The sequence below is a fragment of the Phodopus roborovskii genome, unplaced genomic scaffold, assembly GCF_943737965.1.
Source record: "Phodopus roborovskii unplaced genomic scaffold, PHOROB, whole genome shotgun sequence".
In the NCBI taxonomy this organism is placed as follows: domain Eukaryota; kingdom Metazoa; phylum Chordata; class Mammalia; order Rodentia; family Cricetidae; genus Phodopus; species Phodopus roborovskii.
The window spans coordinates 269,754-292,991 of record NW_026125751.1 but is presented as its reverse complement, the minus strand read 5'-3'; the positions used below and the strand labels follow the sequence as shown (position 1 = coordinate 292,991).

Below are 23,238 nucleotides of genomic sequence, written 5' to 3'. Positions count from 1 at the left end.
GGTTTTATTTCTTGAACATCTTTTGAAGGAAACCAAAAATGATATTAACATTGGTACCAGCATGCATGTAGACCTACTTTGCAATTTGGGTAAAGTAAGTACAAATAATGGTTATTTTCTCAAACTTATTGTGACATCATTAATAATTGCTCAGTCATGGCAAATGCCATACTCAAAATTTTGTACTTGGATCCTGTGTTACCTCTTATGAGAGCCATATTGGATAGAGTAATCCAGATAATGTGAGGCCAAAATTACTGTAAACAGCTGACCCGTAGTTAATCTTTAAGTGGTAGAGTGATTTTGCCTGAGCAGATTATTAATTCCATCACAAAATTACTTATGTCATCCAAAAGCTCATCTGTTTTCTTCTACCTGTATTCATACCAGTAGCTATTTAGTTACCCTATAAAAATACAGTAACAGCCAGACTTGCAGCAATAGATATATGTGTCTTTTAATATTCATCAGTTAACCCCTTTTCTGTTTTACACTATAAACTAGTGGAATTATGATATACTCATCCATTTTACATGATGATTTTCCCACTTTACCAATGAAAAACATGGAACAAAAATGAAAAAAAACTTATCTCGGATCAATTTCAAGGTCACACTCCTGAATGAAATAAAAATGTAAAGGAAAGTATATATGTGACTTCAGAGGAGAAAGGGTCTACTTCATGTTTAAAACATGTATTGTTTATTTTACATCTGTAGCAAAGACTCTTTAGGCCCAGTGAAACAAAAATATGAAAGTTAGAGTAGTAAATTATATCAATATACAAAAAAAATTGATAGAAGAAGGGACATTCATAGAAAATTTATTTACTAAATCTTGGTCATATGACTGTCAAGTTGTCTCAGAATTACTCTTACATGTCTTAGTTCACATTAACAAATAGCAGAAACAAAATAATTCAAAATAAATGTGTCATTCTTGGATTCTTGAGTAGTTTGATTTTACTTTATGTTTTATTATTTCTGTATTTCTAATTATAATATAATAACATTTCTTTTGTCCATTTCATCTCTTCTAGCCCTCATATAACTCACAAGATACTACTTCACATTCATAGCTTCTATGTCCATTCATTGTGATTTCATTCACATATATATGTATATTTTCATGGATTACTGATAACATAGTTTTAAGATGACATACAGAGATCTTAACAGCACATATCTTTTTAAGCTCCCATGATTTAAAACTACAAATTATATAGGGACCTGACCTCTTTTCCTCATTAGAAACTTAGTGACTAAGCCTCAGAATGATGGAGGATGCTGACAACAGCAAAAATATCCAAAAAATAGAGTACAGTCTTTGTGGGTCTGTAAATCAGACACTTCAGAGTATGAGGCTAAATATGGATCAAGGAAACTAGAAAAGCTTGAGTTGAATTGTTGCTTCAATGTTTTGACACTGTTCCAAATGAACCTGAAATATACAATTCACAGTTCACAATGCAGCAGAGAGCATTCCATTATAAAGGATCTGGAAACCAGGAAGGAAAAAAGGCAGGGGCCTATTTTTTTTTTTTTTTTTTTTTTAGAATAAAGTATGAAATGTCTGTTTACTAAACAGATCATTATGTGTTTTGGACATGCAAAGTAATTCATACAAGACTTCATTCCTTTCTACCTGACCACTGTCTTTGTCTTTAACATTCTATAAATAAAAATTATGCAAATACTTATAATTTGGAATTTGGAAGAACTATTCAGATGAAGTAAGATACATACCATCTAAAACTCAGATCTTCTACTCAGGGAACACCTAAATAGTCACACATGATAGTTTTCTTCAAAAGTATGATTATTGAACCACCCTCACCAGCATACAGATAGGACTTTAGATTGTTTGTGAAACAACATTTTGAACATATTTTCTGCTCTCATTAGTCATAGAAGTGTGAAAAAGAGACAGTGAAGATAATTAAATGAGAATTTGAAGACTGCCATTACAGTTATAAGAGCATAGTAGAGAGGCTCAATTTTTTATTACAATTATCACATCATCATGCTTCCCAAATTATCATAGTTCATATGATTAGAAAGAAGTAATAAACCTTGTACTGTCCTCTTCATCCTCAATTTCCTCAGAACTTACATGAATAAACTGTGGGGCTCTGTAGCCATGAAGAAGGGATGAGGATATGATGAACACCACACACACACACACACACACACACACACACACACACACACACACACAGAAACACTCTGCTGGTTGACTGATGAAGGCTCAAGCTCACACTTGAATCCTGAAGTGAACAAAAGAACAAGAGCTTACTAATACAGAACACTGTATAAAGATCAAACAGGGTTAAATAGTCCTGGATTACAGAGAATAAGCTGATGACCTACAGGGACAGGCTAACTAATTACTGGTAAGTAACCTTAGAAACTCAATGCACAGAGCTGGTGATTACTCATACTGGTCCACAATAATGCAATCTCTGAGGAATTACTGAGGTAAATGGAAGATGCAGAAAAGGTGTTAAATGTTCTCAAGAGGTTAGTTATGACCTTTTTGTTGACATACCTAATTTTATATTTCCTGATGTATTTCAGTTTTGGCTTTCTTTGGTAATTTTTTTTATTATTAAGTTCTTTTTTGATAATTTTTTATTTAAATTTGAAACAAGCTTGTTTTACATGTCAATCACAGTGCCCTCTCCCTCCCCTTTCCCCTACCCCCACCAACTCTCACTCCATCCCATTTCTGCTCCCCAAGGAGAGTGAGGCCTTCCATGAGGGATCTTCCCAGTGTGTCATATCATTTGGAACAGGGCCTAGGCCCCCCCACATCCTTCTGTGTGGCAATCCAAAGGCCAGAAATTCACTATGTCTGTTCTCAAGATTCATGCCAGAGAGACCTTTGACTCATGTGGAATCCCACTGTTGAGGTTGATCTCTGTACCACAAAAGGTCTCTCCCATGCTGCTGTGACCAACAGTCTCAGTGACTAACTGAGACACATAAAGCTATAGAACTCCATGACACGGGTAAGACCTGCTGTTGGGGTAGGAGTTAAAAGGCAGATGAGCATATCAATAAAAATATTGCACCTGCTCTGGGTAGAAAGAAACTGAATGTTGTGGAACCAGAGAAGATGGACAAACTGAGCATCAAGATGGATGGCACTGAAAATATATCTAAATTTGTGCAAATGCCATACTGGAAGTTTCCCTGGCTGTCTCAAAAGCTGGTGCTGAAGAAAAGTTAGTGTCCCTCACATCGCTGAATTGGCTGGCAACCCTAAAGTCATCCTGTGGGTCCAACTTTTTTTATATATAATTTTTTGGGTCCCACATTTCAATGTGATCAACAGTAGTTCTCAAGCTGGCAATGATCTGGTCATGCAAGAGTGCCTGCAGGGCATCCAGGTTCTGGGAAGCCATGATCATTGGAGCAGAAGTTTATCACAATGAAGAACAAAACCACATCTCTGTCTTCTTACTTTTTAAGAAGTAAGATGTCTCACTCTATTTCCCAGTCCAGCCTTGATCTCAAGAGGCCCCTGCCATAGGTATGGTCTCAACAGAGAAACTGATAGATATTTGTGTTTCATTAAGTCTTCCAAGTGACTCCAACACATTCTAAAGTCTGAGAGCTACTGCTCTGAACTTGTATTGAAAAAGCTGTAACTAATGAAGCTCCAGCAAGAAACAGAAAGAGAGAGACAGAGACAGAAAGCCAGGAAGAGAGAAGTATTATAAGTCCTAGGTAGGGAATCAGGAAATTTCAGAACAGATGATTTTTTTTTAATGTCCAGAAAAGCGTAGATTGGAATTCTCTGTTGGGCTCAAAAGAGTATGCATCTATTACATTCATCCACACTTTTTTCTTTTTCTCCTTCAAGGACACTTTCAGGCTCTTTGATAGTTGGGGAAATCCAAGTGTGAGATTCCTCCAGGATTACTTCTACAAAGAAAAAGAGTAAAGAAATATAACCATTATTTTATTTTTAACTTAAAACAATAGGGACCCTGTCTCTCTGGGCTCCTGTTAGGCACTTCAGTGCTGAATTGATACAAAGTTGTGTTATTTTATATCTGGGTAGCTTTTTCCTTATCAAGAGGAAAATCATCAATGAGAAATGATTGTCTAAATAACATCTTGTAGAGATTTAAACCTAAATTCTGTGGAGTGATATTTCTTGGAATGTTAAAGAAATATTCCAATTATGTTAATCTTTAGTGATACTTTCCTATTGGATGTTTAAGACCTTGCAGGTGTCCAAACTTAATTATTTCCTGTTGCTCTTGTTGCTGGTTACTGTTGTTATTGTTGCTTTTGTTGTTTTGCTTGCTGGGGGATGGAACCTCCAGCCCTCCTAGACAACCCCTGGTTCCCAAATCTGAGACCTCTCATTTTGAATTACATTTGCATAGTATTTCTGTTGTTGACTGTTTCTTTTGATACTGAAGCTTTCTCTTAATTCCTTTTCACAGTAGGGAAGCTTAGTTGGATGGGGTCTTGCCCTAAGGACAATACTCCCTTTATTCCATTTTGAATCAGCTTTTCTTTAAACTTTTTAACTCCCTGAGCACAAGAGTTGGATCCAATATTACAGTTCCTGGTGCTCCTTTTCTTCTCAAACTGTACAATATTTCTTTTTGCCCAACTAGATCTTTCCACTGTAGTGCATAAGAGTGATCACTAATAACCACATAATCGGAACAATACTAGACTCTCTTCAATTCTCCTCTGTCAACAACATTCATTCAAAATGCTTCAATTTAGCCTCAGGCAAACCCTTGGGACAAGGACAAAAAGAAGACACATTTTTTCCCAAAATATCTTAAGAATGGTCTTCAATATAATTCTCCCCTAAAGCCTCTAGAAATGGGCCACCAGGCAACCCAAACCCACCAAACACTACTAAGAACCAGTAAATGAAATTGAAACTAAGGAACAAAACACTCATCCAACAAAGACATCTAAAATTATAACCATCCTAAGCCAAGATGCCTACCCACCACTATAAATATATAATCAATAATAACCAGAACAATATGTACTCTATAGTACATAGCAAACTAACACAACAGGCCCGAATAATGAAATATAGCTGAAACACAGAACAAAGATTTTAAAACGGTATTTATGTACATTTGATACAAACTAATGTATTCATAAAATATAAAAAATAAATAGTGAAATAAAATGAAGAAAACAGTTCAAGACATGAAAATCAAAATAGTATCAATAAAAAATATCTAAACTGAGTTGAGGTGTGAAATGAAAAATTTAGGGATTAGAAAAAGAACTGCATGGACAAGCTTCACCAAGTGAATATAAAGCTGGAAGAGAAAATCTCAGACATTGAAGACAAGAGGGGAAGAAAAGGGATACCCCAGTCAAAGAAAACATTAAATGTAACAAAGCCAGGCACAGAAAATATCGTACATTTACACAATGGAGTACTGATCAGCAGAAAAAAACAATGAAATCTTGAAATCCCCAGACAAATGGAAGGAACTAGAAGAAACCATCCTGAGTGAGGTAACCCATTAACAAATAGACAAACATGGTATGTGCTCACTCATATATGGATTTTAGACATAAAGCAAAAGATCATCAGCCCATAATCACAACGCCAGAGAAACTAGAAAACCCTAAGAGAGACATACATGGTACCTAGGAGAAGGGGAAAGGGACAAGATCTCCTGAGCATATTGGGAGCATGGGAAGCAGTGAGTGGAAAGAGAATTAGAAGAAAGAGGAGGGAAAGGACAAAAAAAGTTCTCCTCTGCCTTAGAAACATGGGGGAGAGCCTAGGCCCTGCTCCAAATGATATGACAGACTTTGAAGAATCCCCATGGAAGGCATCACCATCCCTAGAGAGCAGAAGGGGGATAGGATGGGGGTTGGTGGGGAGGACAGAGGAGAACAGTGGAGGACAGTAGGGTGTGGGAACTGGGATTGACATGTGAAACAAGCTTGTTTCAAATTTAAATAAAAAATATCAAAAAATAGTTATGATTTTGAAAAGTTTATGCTTATATGTACAACTCTACAATCCCCCTCAAATAAGTCTCATGGAATCACTCTTATATCACTTTGGTTAAAGGACTGTGGGGAAGAGATACTGTGAGAATTTCACAACTGCCATTACAGACATAAATTCCCAGTAGAGAGGCTCAAATTATTATTGCACATGTTATACCATTGTGCTGATCAAATTATCATAGATTATATGCTTAGGAAGAAGTAATAATTTTTGTAATCACCCCATCATCAATTCCCTCAGAACTTATATGAATAAACAGTAGTACAGTGCTGCCAGGATGAAGGGCAATAGAAATGACAAATCTCCCTTGACTGGAATAGAATCAAGCTCACTCTTGAATCCAGAAGTGAATATAATATAGAACAATGCAGGAAGAGAAACAGGGTTATGTAGTCCTAGATTACAGAGAACAACCTGGTGACCTATAGGGACAGGCTGACTAATTACTTGTAAGTAGCCTTAGAAACTCAATGCACAGAGCTGGTGATTACTCCTACTAGTCCACAGTATTACAATCTCTAAGGAATTCTTGTTGTTAATAGAGGAAGCACAAGAGATGTTGAATATTCTCATGAGGTTAGCTATGAGGTTTCTTTGAAGTCCTAATTTTTATTTCCACTTTTATTTCAATTTGGGCTCTCTTTAGTAATTCGTTTTATTACTATTATAAATTCTACTGGTGGAGTTTCCTGTGTCTGCATAAACCTATTTCTTTTCTGTGTGGCAATTCAAAAGCCAGAAATTCACCTTGTCTATTCTCAAGATTTGGGCCAGAGAGATCTTTGACTCTTGGGGAATCCTGTTGTTGAATTGATCTCTGCACTTCAAAAAGTCTCTTCTAAGCTGCTGTGACCAACAGTGCCTCCACTGATATCTATTGGGCCCAGAACTCTGTAACAGTGACAACATGTGCTCCTAAGGAAGGGGTCTCCTAAGTTCTTGAGTACATCAGTATGACTATTGCACCTGCTCTGGGTATAAAGAAACTGAATGTTGTGGAACAAGAAAAGATGGACAAACTGATCATCGAGATGAATGGCAAAGAAAATAAATCTAAATTTGGTGAAAATGCCATACTGGAAATTTTCCTGACTGTCTCAAAAGCTGGTGCTGTAGAAAACAAGGTGTCCCTGTGCCCTCATATCAGTGACTTGGCTGACATTCCTTATGCAACCCTGCTGATCTCAGCTTCCAATGTGACCAGTGGTGGTCTTCATGCTGGCAACAAGCTGTCCCTGCAAGAGTTCATGACCCTGCCTTTGGCAGTGTAAAGTTTCTGTGGAGCTATGTGCACTGGAGCAAAGGGTTATCACAACCTGAAGAATGTCATAAAGAAGAAATAAGGGAAGAAAGCCACCAATGTGAGTGATAAGGACAGGTTTGTGCTTAATCCTGGAAAACAAACAAGCTTTGGAGCTGCTGAAGGTCACAATTGAGAAGGGCAGGTACACTGACCAGGGTATCATCAGCATGGACATGGCTTCCTCTGATTTCTTTGGGTCTGGCAAGTATGACCTGGACTTCAAGTCTCCTATGACTCCAACAGGTACATCATGCCCAATGATGTGGATGACCTGTATAAGTCTTTCATCTGAGAATATCCTGTGGTGTCCATCAAAGATCCCTTTGACCAGGAAAACAGGGAGGCTTGGCAGAAGTTCATAGCTAGGGCAGGCATCCAGGTGGTTGAGGATGAGCTCATGATAACCATCCCTGCATGGATTGCCAAAGCTGTGGCAGAAAAGTCCTGCAACTGCCTCCTGCTCCAAGTGAACTAGATTGGTCTCTGGGACCAAGTATCTGTAGGAGTGTAAGCTGGCCCCCTCCAATGTTGGAGTTTCCTGGAGTCCTTCGGGTCTGGTGACACTAAAAATACTTTCATAACTGACCTCTTGGTGGGGTTCTTCATGGGTTATATCAAGACTGGTGTCCCTTGCTTATCTGAACACTTGGTAAAACACAATCAGGTCCTTACAATCAAGGAGACATAAATGCACAGGGATGCCAAGTTTTCCAGCAGAAACTTCAGAAATCACCTGGACAAGTAAAGCAGGGCCTGGAGATCCCTGGAAAAACCATCTGTTTAGACCTTCTTCCTGATGTCTTGGGGATGAATCCAAAGCTGGACCAGTGCTAGCTTCTCCCATGTCACAACTTCCTTAGATATTTAAAGTCATACCTGACTACTAGGACCCAGCTTTGTAATAATGTGATTGGTCCAAATCATGGATTCTGTCACCTCAGTTCCCAGCTAGTGTCTGGGGCCCGCATAACTCCAGTGTAATCTCTAGGGTGGCCACAGGCAAGACTCCACATTTACATGAAAAATAAAACCTCAGTGATACCAAAAATAAATTAATAAATTAATGGATAAATTTTACTTTCATAGATTGAATTTTCATCATTTCATTCTACTGTTTTTGTTTTCAATGGCTTCATTTTTCAAATCTTCTTTATGCATACCCTCTGTAAGATCCTTGAACATATTCATAATTACTATTTTTGAATTGTATTTCCCCAGGCCCCCAGAAAGATGGTTACTGACTTCTGGTGGAGGCTTGCTGTCTTGGCTGTTCATGTTTGTGTCTTTGCACTGGGGTCTAAGCTTCTGGAGCTATGATGTGTGAGATGTTTGTTGATGATGATATCTAGTCTTTTCCTTGGTAGTGGATGCTCCATTCTTTTCTTGTTGTTACCTTCTCTGGATCCTAGGCAAGTGTGGTGACTCAGGGGTCTCTGGTAAAGAGTACTACTATGGATAGGTTGTTGGCAGAAAGGAATAGAGATGGGCAGGAAGGAAAGGCTAAAAAGACTGTGAGAAAAAGCTAAGGGGATGTATCCACACCAAGAGGCCGAGTACCCAGGGGGATGTAGGTGTGGCAGAAAGAAGGGCTCTTGCAAAGAGGCTGCAGTAGGATAAATAATAAATCGGGAGAGACAAGCATAAATGGGAAAGAAAACCTTGGTTCTGGACCAAAACGTGGAGTAACTATTAATAGAGTTTGATTGGGAGATGTGGTTCCTGCAAAAAGGCTGCTACAGGCTGGGAGTAAAGTCTGGAGAAAGCAAAATGGACAGGAAGAACAGTGAGAACTGCCTACCTGAGTCCCACACCAGCGCAGCCACTGGAGATCCATGGTAGAATAGGTTTGTGGGAATTGATGGCTCACAAAAAAAGGAATGAAGATGGGGTAGAAGGGAAGGTCAGCAGGAAAGACCCAGCTGATACTGAACCAAGAAGCAGAGTCCCCAGGAGGTAGGGTGACAGGAGGGGCTCCTGCAAGAGGCTGTGAGACTGGAAAAATGGTAATGGCAGACAGGAAGGACAGTGAAAATTGCCCACCTGAGTCCCATCCCTGTGTGATCACTGGAGGTCATTGGTAGAAAGTATTTGTAGGGATCAAAACAGACATTAAGGAATTGAGATAGACTGAAATTTATGGCTGAGAGAATTGGCAGGAAAGCTAAGCCTGGTCTACACTGAGAGTCCAGTTGGACAGAGCTGTACATCTCATAGAAATAATTGTCTTTTGTTCATATGAGTTCTTACACCTGTTCTTACAACTGGTGTAAATGGTGCTTGTGCCTATAGGGGCTGCTGATGTTGCTGGGCCTGGTTGACCATGGGAAGGATGGTGTGGTAGGTGTGAGTGGGTGGCAGGGTGGGTCTTGTGGGAACAGAGTCCAGTGGGTGGCATAGGGAGTAGTGCATGCAGCCTGCACACAGGTCTCTCAGCTGCTGGTCTGCTACTGCGGTCTGCACTAGAACAATTAGATTCCACCAGAGTTGAGGACACCGCCCAGCTGCCTTGCAGGGACTGGAATAGGAGAGGGACATTTCTATTTCTTAAATTTGGTTTCATCATGGAATGTCTTCCTCTATCTCTTATTTAAAATTTTTAGTGGATGTAGCAGTCTGAGAGGCATCTGTGATCTCTTAGAATTTGTAGAACTTTCTACCAGTCTCTTCTGCATCTCAGAGTCTTCACTGAGAAGCCAGGTGTTAATCTAATAGGTCTGCTATCTTCATGTTACTTGGCCTTTTTCATTGCAGCATTAATATGCCTTCTTTTTCTGTATGTTTTGATTATTAGGTGTTATGGTGAACCTAATTTCTGGCTATGTCTATTTGGTGTTCTGATATGCTCCATGTACTTTGACATGAACCTCCTTATTTACATTTTGGAAATTTTCTCTTATGGTTTTGTTGAAAATATTTTCTGTGTCCTTGACCAGGGTTTCTTTTTTTCCTCTATTCCTGTTATTTCTAGATTAGGTACTTTCACAGTGTCCCCGACTTACTGTGTGTTTGTTTCTGCTTTTGTGTATATAGCGTTTTCTTTGACTGGGGTATCTTTGCTTCTTGTCTTATCTTTATCGTCTGAGATTTTTCTTCTATCAGTTGTATTCTCCTGGTGAAGCTGGTCCTTGTAGTTCTTTTCTTAGTTCCTAAATTTTTCATTTCATGTCTCACCTTATTTTTAGGTTTTCATTATTGGTACTGTTTCCATTGTCATTTCATGAACTGTTTTCTCCATTTTATTCCACCGAGTTTTTTATATTTTGTAAATGGGTTAATTTTGTATCCTCTTTAAGCACCTCAAGTGTACATAAATGCTATTTTGAGATCCTTGTCCTATGCTGCAGGTCTATTGCATTACCCAGATCCTATTGCATTATTTTTCTACGTACTAGAGAGTACATATTGGTTATATATTTACAGTAGTGTATAGACATCTTGTCTTGAGATGATTGTCAATTTAGATGCTAATATCTGGTCTTGCATTTGTTGAGTGAGTATTTTGTTCCTTGTTTTCAGCTTTCTTCATTGGTTCTTAGTAGAGTTTGGTGGCTCTGGGTTGTCTGGTAGGAAATACTTCTCAGATATTAACATGTGTGGTCACTGTGAGTTCCAGGTAGAATGTACTTTTAGTTATTGGGAACTAACAGTTTAGATTACATGTGGACCAGAAGGGGAAGTTTGCAGGGGCCCTCAGGTAGGAAGAAAGCACAGTATGCCAAAAGGATCTGCCTAGATCCGATGAAGATGTAGGTAGACAGAAAAAGAGGTCACAACAGGTAGTCTGGTATAGGGATGGGGTATAAAATTGTAGATTTGAATTGAAGGATAGAAAGAAGACTAAAGATGCCCACCTGATTGCCTGAACTGTGTGACTGGAGGATTTCAAGAAAATGTTTTTGGAGCTTGAGCTGAAACAAAGGGAAGTGGTCTGGGAGAAGGCTATAAGAGATCTGTCTGCTTGTTCCACTGGGGACAGAAACAGAGAGTCTCTTTGCTGCTTAATTTTTCATGTTTCCATGCAAGACTAATTATTGGCATTCAATGTTACAGTACTTGAAAGAAAATCATATGATATAAAAGAAGCCCAGGAACATATTGAGTATGGACACTTTATTAACAACTACAACAACAACAACAACAAAAAACTCACTGGGAGAAAACAAACAAACAAAAACAAAAAACAAATAAATGAAGAGAAAAACAAACCAAAAATGCAATTTTTTAAAAAGAAAAACAAAGAAAAAACAATCAAACAGGTGAAGGAGACAATTCAAACAGTTCAAATATTGAAAACTGAAATAGAGGCATAAAAGAAAACACAAACTAAAGGAATGCTGGAAATAGAAAATCTGTGTAAACTATCAGGAACTACAGATGCAAGCAAAACCAACAGAATACAAGAGATGAAAGAGAGAATCTCAAGACCCCGATCTCCAGGCCTCTGCTGGAGCACTGGGCCTCTGTCAAAGATGGGACTATCCACATGGGACCACCCTGAGTCACCGCCTGCCTGATCTTTGACACACACTGCTGGGCCTCTGCCAGAGAGACCTATTAGAGATCTTGGACCACCCAGAGCTACAGATATCGAATTCCTGACTGGCCAAAGCCCACCAGGAGAGTACCGTAAAGAAAGAGAGACTCTACCTGCACCCGCTGGAAGAAGCCATGGAAAGAGGGCATACAAGAAAACATGCAACAACAGAAAGACAAGAATAATACTACCAGACTCTAGAACTCTACAGTAACTAGACGAGAACACACCAAAGCAGAAGGAGCAGAAGTGAATGACTCAAAACATAACTTTATAAAAAACGATAGAGGCCCTCAAAGACGATATGAGAAAATCTCTTAAAGAAATAGAAGAAAACACAAACAGAAAACTAGAAGACATTAAAAAATCTCTTAAAGAAATTAAGGAAGGCTAAGAAAAAAAACAATCAAACAGATGAAGTAAACAACTCAAACAATTCAAGACTTGAAAACTGAAATAGAGACAATAAAGAAAACATAAACTGAGAGAATGCTAGAAATAGAAAAACTGGGCAAATAATCAGGAACTACAAATAAAAGCATAACAACAGAATACAAGAGATGGAAGAGAGAAGAATCTCAGGCACTGAAGATAAACTAGAGGAAAAAGATTCATCAACCAAAGAAAATTGTAAATCCAATAAATCCTTAACCCAAAACATCCAGGAAATGTGGGACACTGTGAAAGGTCCAAAGTTAAGAATAATAGGCAAAGAAGCCCAGCTCAAAGGTGCAGAAAATATATTCAACAAAATCATTGAAGAAAACTTCCCCAATCTGAAGAATGACATGCCCATGAAAGTACAAGAAGTATACTGAACACCAAATAGACTTGACCAAAGGAAAAAGACCCCTCAACATACAATAACCAAACACCCAACATACAAAATAAAGAAAGAATATTAATAGCAGCAAAGGAAAAAGGCCAGGTAACATATAAAGGCAGACCTATCAAAATTACACCTGCCTTCTCCATGGAAACTCTCAAGGCCAGAAGGTCCTGGATAGATGTTCTACAAATACTAAGAGTCCACAGATGCCAGCCCAGGATACCATACCCAGCATACTCTCAGTCCCTATAGATGGAAAAAACAAGATATTCAATGACAAAGCCAGATTTTCAAAATACGTATCCATAAATTCAACCATACAGAAAGTTCATAAGGAAAACCCATGAAATTTAACTACACTCAAAAAGACATAGGCAATAGATAACTCCCTTTACCAGAAGCCAAAAGAAAAAGTGGGGGAAATATGATTAGAATACCATCAACAACAACAAATCTAAAACAAATAAGAATTAACAATCAATGGTTCTTACTTTCCCTCAACACTAATGGTCTTAATGCGTCTACACAAAGACTAAGAGGCTAACAGAGTGGACATGAAGATGGAATCCATACTTCTGATGCATACAAGAAACACATCTAAGCTTCAAAGACAGACATTACCTCAGGGCAAGGGATTAGAAAAATATCTTCCAATCAAGTGGTCCAAAGTAGCAAGAAGGTAGCTATCCTAATAACTAACAAGTTAGACTTCAAGCCAAAATCAATCAAAAGAGATGCAGAAGGTGATTTCATTTTCATCACAGGAGAAATCCAGCACTACAAAGTCTCAACATCTGTGCCCCAAATAAAAAGGCACCCACATTTGTAAAGGAAATGCTACTAAAAGTCAAAGCTCACATAAAACCTCACACACTTAGAGTGGGAGATTTCAACACCCTACTCTCACCAATAGACAGGACCACCAGACAGAAACTTAACAAAGAAACAAAAGAACTAGTAGAAGTTATGTCCCAATTGGGTTAACAGACATCGATAGAACATTCCATCCAAACACAAAGGAATATAACTTCTTCTCAGCTCCACATGGAGCTTTCTCTAAAATCAATGATATACTCAACAACATGACAAACTTCAACAGATACAAAAAAAAAAAAAAAATTGGAATATTCCCCTGATCCCCCTGTATCTTATCAGACCACTATGCTTTAAAGTTGGAATCCAACAACAACACAAATTGTACAAAGCCTGCAAATTCATGGAAACTGAACAATGAAGAAATAAAGAAAGTAACTAAAGAATTCCTAGAATTCAACAAGAATGAAGACACAATATCCCGGAACTTATGGGACACCTGGAAAGCAGTGTTACAAGGGAAGTTCATTGCATTAAGTGCCCATATGAAGGAAATGGAAGATAGTCACATTAGAGAATTAACAGCACAACTGAAAGCCTTAGAATAAAAAGAAGCAAACTCACCCCAGAGGAGTAGACACAAGGAAATAATCAATTTGAAGGCTGAAATCAATAAAGCAAAAACTAGGAAACCAATACAAAGTATCAATGTAACAAAGAGTGGGTTTGTCAAGGAAATCATCAAGATAGACAACCCTTTATCCAAAAAACAGAGAGAGAGAGAACATGCAAATCCATCTTTATTCACAGGTGCGTTTTTCTCTACCAACAGAGAAAAGAGTGAAGCAAACAGACAGTCCCTGAGGTCACAGGGGAATCGTGTTCTCATACAGTACGATGGTTTTGTTTTTATTAGTTATTTGTGAATTGTAGCCGTATTTATCAGCTGTCTTAAGGAACTTAAAATTACTACTTTGTGTATAGCTGTGTGCAGTATCTGTAACTAGCCACTGAGATGACTGTGAAAAGAGAAGATTGAGAGAAGGAACAGTAAGAGTGGAGAAATAACCAAATATGGTTTGTTAGAAGAACCCTGTAGGAAGAAAAAGGAACATTATAATATAGAGGCAGAGGTATAGTACTGAAGCAATTTCATGTATATAAACATCTAACATAATTGTGACAAAAATATACACTTATGTTCTAAACTGGTGAAGTAACACCTGTCAATGTAGGAGAAGACGGGATTACAAAGGAGGAAATAAAAAGCCAAGGACATATACATCTGAAAAGAATCTCCATGAGGGATTATCTAGATGAAGTTGGCCTGTGGGCAAGTCCATATGGGACTTTCTTGGTTGACACAGTTGATGTTCGAACACCCTGCCTGAAAGTGGGTGCCAGCATTCCTGTTCTGGGGCCTTCAACTGGAGAGAAGCTGGCTGAGTAATACCCATTCTCACATCAGTTCTCCACATCCTGATGCCCATGGTGATGCGATCATCTGTTTTAGTTCTAGCTGCCCTAACTTCCCAGCTGTGATGATTGATTGATGGGACATGCCATTATGTATATATGTTTCTCATACTGGTTAATGAATAAAGCATTGTTGGCCAATAGGAAAGGAAGATAGGAGGGACTAGGAGACAAGGAGGAAAGAGGAAGTAGTAAGGAGGAATCAAGATGGAGAGTCTGGAGAGAACAGAACCGCCATTCCTCCGCTCTCGGTAAGACCACGTGGAAATACATAGAAATGGGTTAATACTTAAGACAGAACTAGCCGATAAGAAACAAGTAACTGGCCAACAGCATAATATCAAATACAGAGTCTCAGTGTGTTATTTGGAGCTGGCGCTGCAGCGGGACAAGCTGCGGGAAGAAAAACCTTACTGCTTACATATGGCGCCCACATGGCTAATAAGAACTTCCACTTAAAATTTAACAAAAGCTTAAAAAAGGGTTTTAGAAACAAAAGAACAGAGACAAGCAAGGTTTCTTGGTAGCAGCATTTTTCTCGGTTGGACTCTTGTTTTGCGAGAGACAAGCAGATATTCGCGCGGTTCCTTTAAGGGAGGTTTCCTGACTGAGCATAAGCTGCAAAAAACCACATGGCTTTAAAAAAGCACTGTGAAAGGAGACCTGACTATCCACCTGTAATTTCCACCAGCTTGGTCTCTGACCCCGCCTCCAGTCCTGTGCTGGAGTCCCGGGCCCCTCCCAGAGATCCGCCTATCTCTGTAGGTCCACTCGGAGTTCCTGCAGGCAAGATCCTTGACCCCCAAATCCGGGCCCCTGCCAAAGAACGAGGTCTCAGCTGGAGATCGCCAGTTTCCAGTGAGATCCCACTACCCTGCAAAACCTTCTCAAGTTCAAGCTCAGGCCTCGTCCTCTTCTGCCAGTCATTGGCCAGAGCTGTTGGCCAGAGCTATTGGCCAGAGGACCACTGTGAGTACCTGCTGGCATCTTCTTCGGGATCCTCATACTTGACCCCATCCCTGGATCCCTGTCTGCAGAGAAACCTCCTAGAGAGCTTGGACCACACAGAACTACAGACATTGAATCTTTGATCCACATAAGCCCATCGGGGAAGGACCATAGAGAGAGGGAAGAGACACCACCAACACCTACTGGAAGAAACTATGGGAAGAAGGCAATACAAGAGAACGCCTAACAACAGAAAGACAAACATGACACCACCAGAATCTAGGGAATCTACACCAACTAGAATGGAACACAACAACAAAGCAGAGGAAGCAGAAGGGTACGACTTAAAAATCACCATCATAAAAATGATAGAGGCCCTCAAAGAAGATATGAGAAAATCCCTTAAAGAAATGGAGGAAAAAACAAACAAAAAAGTGGAAGAAATGAACAAATTCCTTAAGGAAAGTACAGAAAGCCAAGAAAAAACAATTAACCAGGTGAAGGAAACGGTTCAAGACTTGAAAACCGAAATTGAGAAAATAAAGGCAACACAAATGGAAGGAAAGCTGGAAATTGAAAAGCTGGGCAAAAAATCGGAAACCACGGACAAAAGCATAACCAATAGAATTCAAGAGATGGAAGAGAGAATCTCAGGCGCAGAAGATAAACTAGAAGAAATAGATTCATCGACCAAAGAAAACCATAAATCCAACAAATCCTTAACACACAACATCCAGGAAATGTGGGACACCATGAAAAGGCCAAACCTAAGAATAATAGGCATAGAGGAAGGTGAGGAAGCCCAGCTCAAAGGTGCTGAAAACATATTCAACAAAATCATCGAGGAAAACTTTCCAAATCTGAAGAAGGACATGCCCATGAAAGTACAAAAAGCATACCGAACCCCAAATAGGCTGGACCAAAGAAAAAGACCCCTCGACATATAATAATCAAAACACCTAGCATACAGAATAAAGAAAGAATATTAAGAGCAGCGAAGGAAAAAGGACAGGTAACATATAAAGGCAGACCTATCAAAATTACACCTGACTTCTCCATGGAAACCCTCAAGGCCAGAAGGTCCTGGATAGATGTTCTAAAAGTATTAAGAGAACACGGATGCCAGCCTAGGCTACTATATCCAGCAAAACTCTCAGTCAATATAGATGGAGAGAACAAGATATTCAATGAAAAAAACCAGATTTTCCCAATATGTATCTACAAATCCAGCCCTACAGAAAGTATTGGAAGGAAAATTCCAACCCAAGGAAGGTAACTACGCCCACAAAAATGTAGGCAACAGATAATCCAAATACACCAGAAACCTAGGGTGAAGCAGAACAAATGTATTCACAATACCACTGCCAACAACAAACCTAAACCAAACAAGCATCAACAATCAACGGTCACCCTCAACATTAATGGTCTTATCTCACCTATAAAAAGACACAGGCTAACAGAATGGATACGAAGACAGAATCCATCCTTTTGCTGCATACAAGAAACACATCTTAGCTCCAAAGATAGACATTACCTCAGGGTAAAGGGTTGGGAAAAGATTTTCCAATCAAATGGAAGTAAGAAGCAAGCAGGCGTAGCTATCCTAATATCTAACAAGTTAGACTTCAAACCAAAACTAGTCAAAAGAGATAAAGACGGTCATTTCATATTCATCTCAGGAGAAATCCATCAACACAAAGTCTCAATTCTGAACATCTATGCCCCTAATACAAAGTCACCCACATTCGTAAAAGAAACACTACTAAAACTCAAAGCTCATATAAAACCTCACACACTTATAGTGGGAGACTTCAATACACCACTCTCAACACTAGACAGGACCACAAATCAGAAACTCAACAAAGAAACAAAAGAAATAACAGAAGTTATGTCTCAACTGGGTTCAACAGACATCTATAGAACATTCCATCCAAACACAAAAGAATATACCTTCTTCTCTGCTCCACATGGAACCTTCTCTAAAATCGACCACATACTAGGAGACATAACAAACCTCAACAGATACAAGAGAATAGGAATAGTCCCCTGTATCTTATCGGACCACCATGCTTTAAAATTGGAATTCAACAACAACACAAATAGCAGAAAACCTGCAAACTCATGGAAACTTAACAATGTGCAATTGCACCACTCCTGGGTCAAAGAAGAAATAAAGAAAGAAATTAAAGACTTTCTAATATTCAACGAGAATGAGGATACAACATACATGAACTTATGGGACACCTTGAAAGCAGTGCTACGAGGGAAGTTCATTGCACTAAGTGCCCATATGAAGAAAACAGAGCATAGTCACATAAATGAATTAACAGCCCAACTGAAAACCTTAGAACAGCGAGAAGCGAATTCACCCCGCAGGAGCAGACGCCAGGAAATAATCAACTTGAGGGCTGAAATCAACAAAATAGAAACCAGGAAAACAATACAAAAAAATCAATGCAACATAGAGTTGGTTTTTTGAGAAAATCAACAAGATAGATAAACCTTTATCCAAATTAACGAAAAAGCAGAGACAGAACATGCAAATTAACAAAATCAGAAACGAAATGGGGAACAAAACAACAGACACAGAGGAAATCCAGACAATTTTCAGGTCATACTTCGAAAATCTGTATTCCACAAAAATTGTAAATTCAAAGGAAATGGACAAGTTTCTGGATAACTATCACTTACCAAAATTAAATCAAGAACAGACAAACAACTTAAATAGACCTATAACCCGAAATGAAATAGAAGCAGTCATCAAAAGCCTTCCAACGAAAAAAAGTCCAGGGCCAGATGGATTCAGTGCAGAATTCTACCAGACATTCAAGGAAGAACTAATACCACTACTCCTCTAACTGTTCCACAAGATAGAAACAGAAGGTATATTGCCAAACTCTTTTTATGAGGCCACAATAACTTTGGTACCCAAACCTCACAAAGACACAACTAAGAAAGAAAACTACAGACCAATATCCCTGATGAACATCGATGCAAAAATACTCATTAAAATAATGGCAAACCGAATTCAAAAATACATCAGAGAAATCATCCACCATGATCAAGTAGGCTTCATACCTGGATTGCAGGGATCATTTAACATACGAAAATCTATCAACGTGATCCACCATATAAACAAACTGAAAAAGGAAAACCATATGATTATCTCCCTAGATGCGGAAAAAGCCTTCGATAAAATTCAACACCCTTTCATGATAAAGGTCTGGGAGAGGTCAGGGATAACAGGAACATACCTAAACATAATAAGAGCAATATACAGCAAACCAACTGCCAACATCAAACTGAATGGAGAGAAACTTAAGCCAATTCCTCTAAAATCAGGAACAAGACAAGGCTGTCCTCTCTCTCCATATCTCTTCAATATCGTACTAGAAGTTCTAGCTAATGCTATAAGACAACAAAAGGAGATCAAGGGCATCCAAATTGGAAAGGAAGAAGTCAAACTGTCTCTATTTGCAGATGATATGATAGTTTACATATGAGACCCAATAAACTCTACCAGGGAACTCCTACAGCTGATAAACACCTTCAGCAAACTAGCAGGATACAAGATAAACTCAAAAAAATCAGTAGCCCTATTTTTTTCAGACGACAAAGAGGCAGAGAAAGAAATCAGAGAAACATCACCCTTTACAATAGCCACAAGCAACATAAAGTATCTTGGTGTAACACTTACCAAACAAGTAAAAGATCTATATAATAAGAACTTTGTGACTCTAAAGAAAGAAATTAAAGAAGATACCAGAAAATAGAAAGACCTCCCATGCTCTTGGTTAGGTAGGATAAACATAGTAAAAATGGCAATCTTACCAAAAGCAGTCTACAGATTCAATGCAATCCCCATTAAAATCCCACCACAATTCTTCACCGACCTTGAAAGGATAATAATCAACTTTATATGGAAAAACAAAAGACCCAGGATAGCCAAAACAACCCTGTACAATAAAAGAACTTCAGGAGACATCACCATTCCTGACTTTAAGCTCTACTACAGAGCTATAGTTCTGAAAACAGCCTGGTATTGGCATAAAAATAGACAGGTAGACCAATGGAATCGAATTGAAAATCCTGATATTAATCCACGCACCTATGAACACCTGATTTTCGACAAAACAGCTAAAATTATACAATGGGGCCAGGACAGCATCTTCAACAAATGGTGCTGGCACAATTGGATGAGGGTGTGTAGAAGACTGCAGATAGACCCATGTCTGTCGCCATGCACAAAACTCAAGTCCAAATGGATCAAAGACCTCAACATCAATCCAGCCACATTGAACCTCTTAGAAGAGAAAGTAGGAGGTACCCTTGAACAAATTGGTATAGGAGTCCGCTTCTTGAACATAACTCCAGGGGCACAGTCACTGAAAGAAACAATTAATAAATGGGACCTCTTCAAACTTAGAAGCTTCTGTAAGGCAAAGGACACAGTTGACAAGACCAAACGGCAGCCCACTGACTGGGAAAAGATTTTCACTAATCCTATATCCGACAAAGGGCTCATCTCCAAAATATACAAAGAACTCAAGAAACTAGTCAACAAAACACCAAATAACCCTATTAAAAAATGGGGTACAGAACTGAAGAAAGAATTCTCAATGGAGGAAATCAAAAAGGCTGAAAGACACTTAAGAAAATGCTCCACATCCTTAGCTATCAGGGAAATGCAAATCAAAACTACTTTGAGATACCATCTTACCCCTGCCAGAATGGCTAAAATTAGAAACACCAGTGATGACTTATGTTGGAGAGGATGTGGAGAAAGTGGAACACTCCTCCACTGCTGGTGGGAGTGCAAACTCATACAGCCATTTTGGAGATCAGTATGGCAGTTCCTCAGGAAAATGGGAATTAGTTTACCACAGGACCTGGCAATCCCCCTCTTAGGCATATACCCCAAGGATTCACATCAATGCAACAAAGCCATCTGTTTAACTATGTTCATAGCAGCACTATTTGTAATAGCAAGAACCTGGAATCAACCTAGATGCCCCTCAATTGAAGAATGGTTAATGAAGATGTGGCACATCTACACAATGGAATACTACTCTGCAGAAAAAAATAATGGTATCTTGAAATTCGCAGGCAAGTGGATGGCACTTGAAGAAACCATCCTGAATGAGGTAACCCAGTCACAAAAAGAGAAACACAGTATGTACTCACTCATATATGGATTTTAGAACTAGATCAAATGATCACCAGCCTATAATTCACATCACCAGAGGAACTAGGATACAAGTTGTATTCTAAGAGATTCATATAAAGTCCCTCACAGAACTGGGAAGGGACAAGTTCCCCAGACCTCAGGTAAAGTGGGGGAGGACAGCTAATGGAGAGAGAAGTAGGAGAAAATGAGAGGGAGGAGAGGAAGGCATGTGCGACCAGGAGGATTGAGCCTGGTTAGGAATGGAAAATAGGAAAGAGAGAGAGAGAGAGAGAGAGAGACAGAGACAGAGAGAGAGAACATAAAAGAGGGAGCCAATATTGGTTTGAAGAGAAAGTTGAACACAAAGAAAGGTCGAAGGAACTACAAGACTGCTCCCAACTAACAATCTCAGCTCCCGTGGAAAGGCTATCATAAATGCCCTTCCTGGAGAGTGAGATCAACAACTAACTTCTCCATGGAGTCCTCAACTAATGCCTGTTGAAAACAGGAGCAAACACCCATACATAAACACTGAGTCGAACTAGAACCCAGAAGCAGATGGAGAGGACAAGATAGAGACAGCTTACCTGAACAAGGAGGAGCTAAGGGCCTCTAGACAGATAGATAGCTGGGAAGCCAACAGGGGACTGACTCGGACCCCCCTGAATATGGGTCTCAGCCAGAAGGTCTGAGCAGTCTAAGAGACCTCAGACAGTGGAGCCAGGATGTATCCCTGTTGCACAAAAGGACTTTGCAAACATATCCCCCATGGAGGGATAACTGCCTTATTCTAGAGATAGGAGAGAAGCCCTAGTCCCTACTTCATAGGACCTGTCGGATCTACATGACCCCAACTGGATGGCATTCCCCTACATATTGTATTGTGGCGGGGGGGGGTTGGGAGGGGAGGGTGTTTAGAGTGCATGGGAGAGGGCAGAGAGGGCAAAAGGGAGGGAAGGAGGGAGGGAGGGCTGGAGGGGAGGGAGGGAGGGAGGGAGGGAGAGGGAACTGGGATGGACATGTAAAATAATAAATTAAAAAAAAAAAAAAAAACCGCTTTGACTCCAAAATTTAAGTTGAAAAACAAGTTACTGGGGAAAAGTATTTCTACTTTTGTTTCCACAGAAAATGAAAAGATGTGGATTCCTTCCAGACTAATGTGGTTTGATCACACCAGACCGCCTGAAACAGTACAAGCTGATCCTACATTCCAAACAGCTGGACAAAACAGCCCTACAGACTACAGCCAGTATTTCTGAATCTTCTTCGAATCCCCCAAGACAGCGCCCCTAACCAGCAGGAAGTAGTTTGGAAAGAACGACGCCCAAATTCCCAAATATTGTGTATAAATGTTTGTTTTCATTTAATTGGACTTTGTTATATAAAATTAAATAAAAATAAAAAAAAATAAAAAAGCACTGCTAACAATTTATTGGTGTGTACGAGAGCTGGCAATGGAGGTGACCAAAGCTGGCAGCATGCTCACCAAGGCAGTGAGCACAGCTTTCAGTGCTGGTGGTAAAATAGGAATGGAGATATATATACATATATATATATATGTATATATATATACATATATATATGAGAGAGAGAGAGAGAGAGAGAGAGAAGAGATACAGATATATACCACAGACACATACATACATTATATTAGGAAAACTTCAAAAGAATGTGACCATGGTAAACAGTGCCTTGAGGAACTGTGAGACATGCTGCAGAGGAAAGGCAGAGGGCCTTTACCTCAGGTGCATTTTGTTCACTGGATGGCTCTTGGACAGGATTTCCTACCTCCTGTGTGAAACATTTATGTCCGATTTAAAACATATTTAGAAAATGGGAAGCTGAAGGTGACATAACAATAGACACTGAGGAAATCCAGAGAATCATCAGGTCATATTTCAAAAACCTGTACTCCACAAAATTGGAAAATTTTAAAGAAATGGACAATTTTCTGAACAGGTACCACATACCAAAATTAAATAAAGACCAGGCAAATAATTTAAGCAGACCTGAAATAAAAACAGTCATTAAAAATCTCCCAGCCAAAAATGCCCAGGCCCTAATAGCTTCAGCATACAATTCTACCAGAATTTCAAAGAAGAATTAATACAAATATTCCTCAAATTGTCACACACAAGAGAAACAGA

General features: G+C 39.2%; 1 pseudogene; it reads left to right on the top strand.

Annotated features, from left to right (window-relative positions):
• Positions 1–6,836: 6,836 nt before the first annotated feature.
• On the top strand, positions 6,837–8,069 carry LOC127217591 (alpha-enolase-like; annotated as a pseudogene).
• Positions 8,070–23,238: the final 15,169 nt, after the last annotated feature.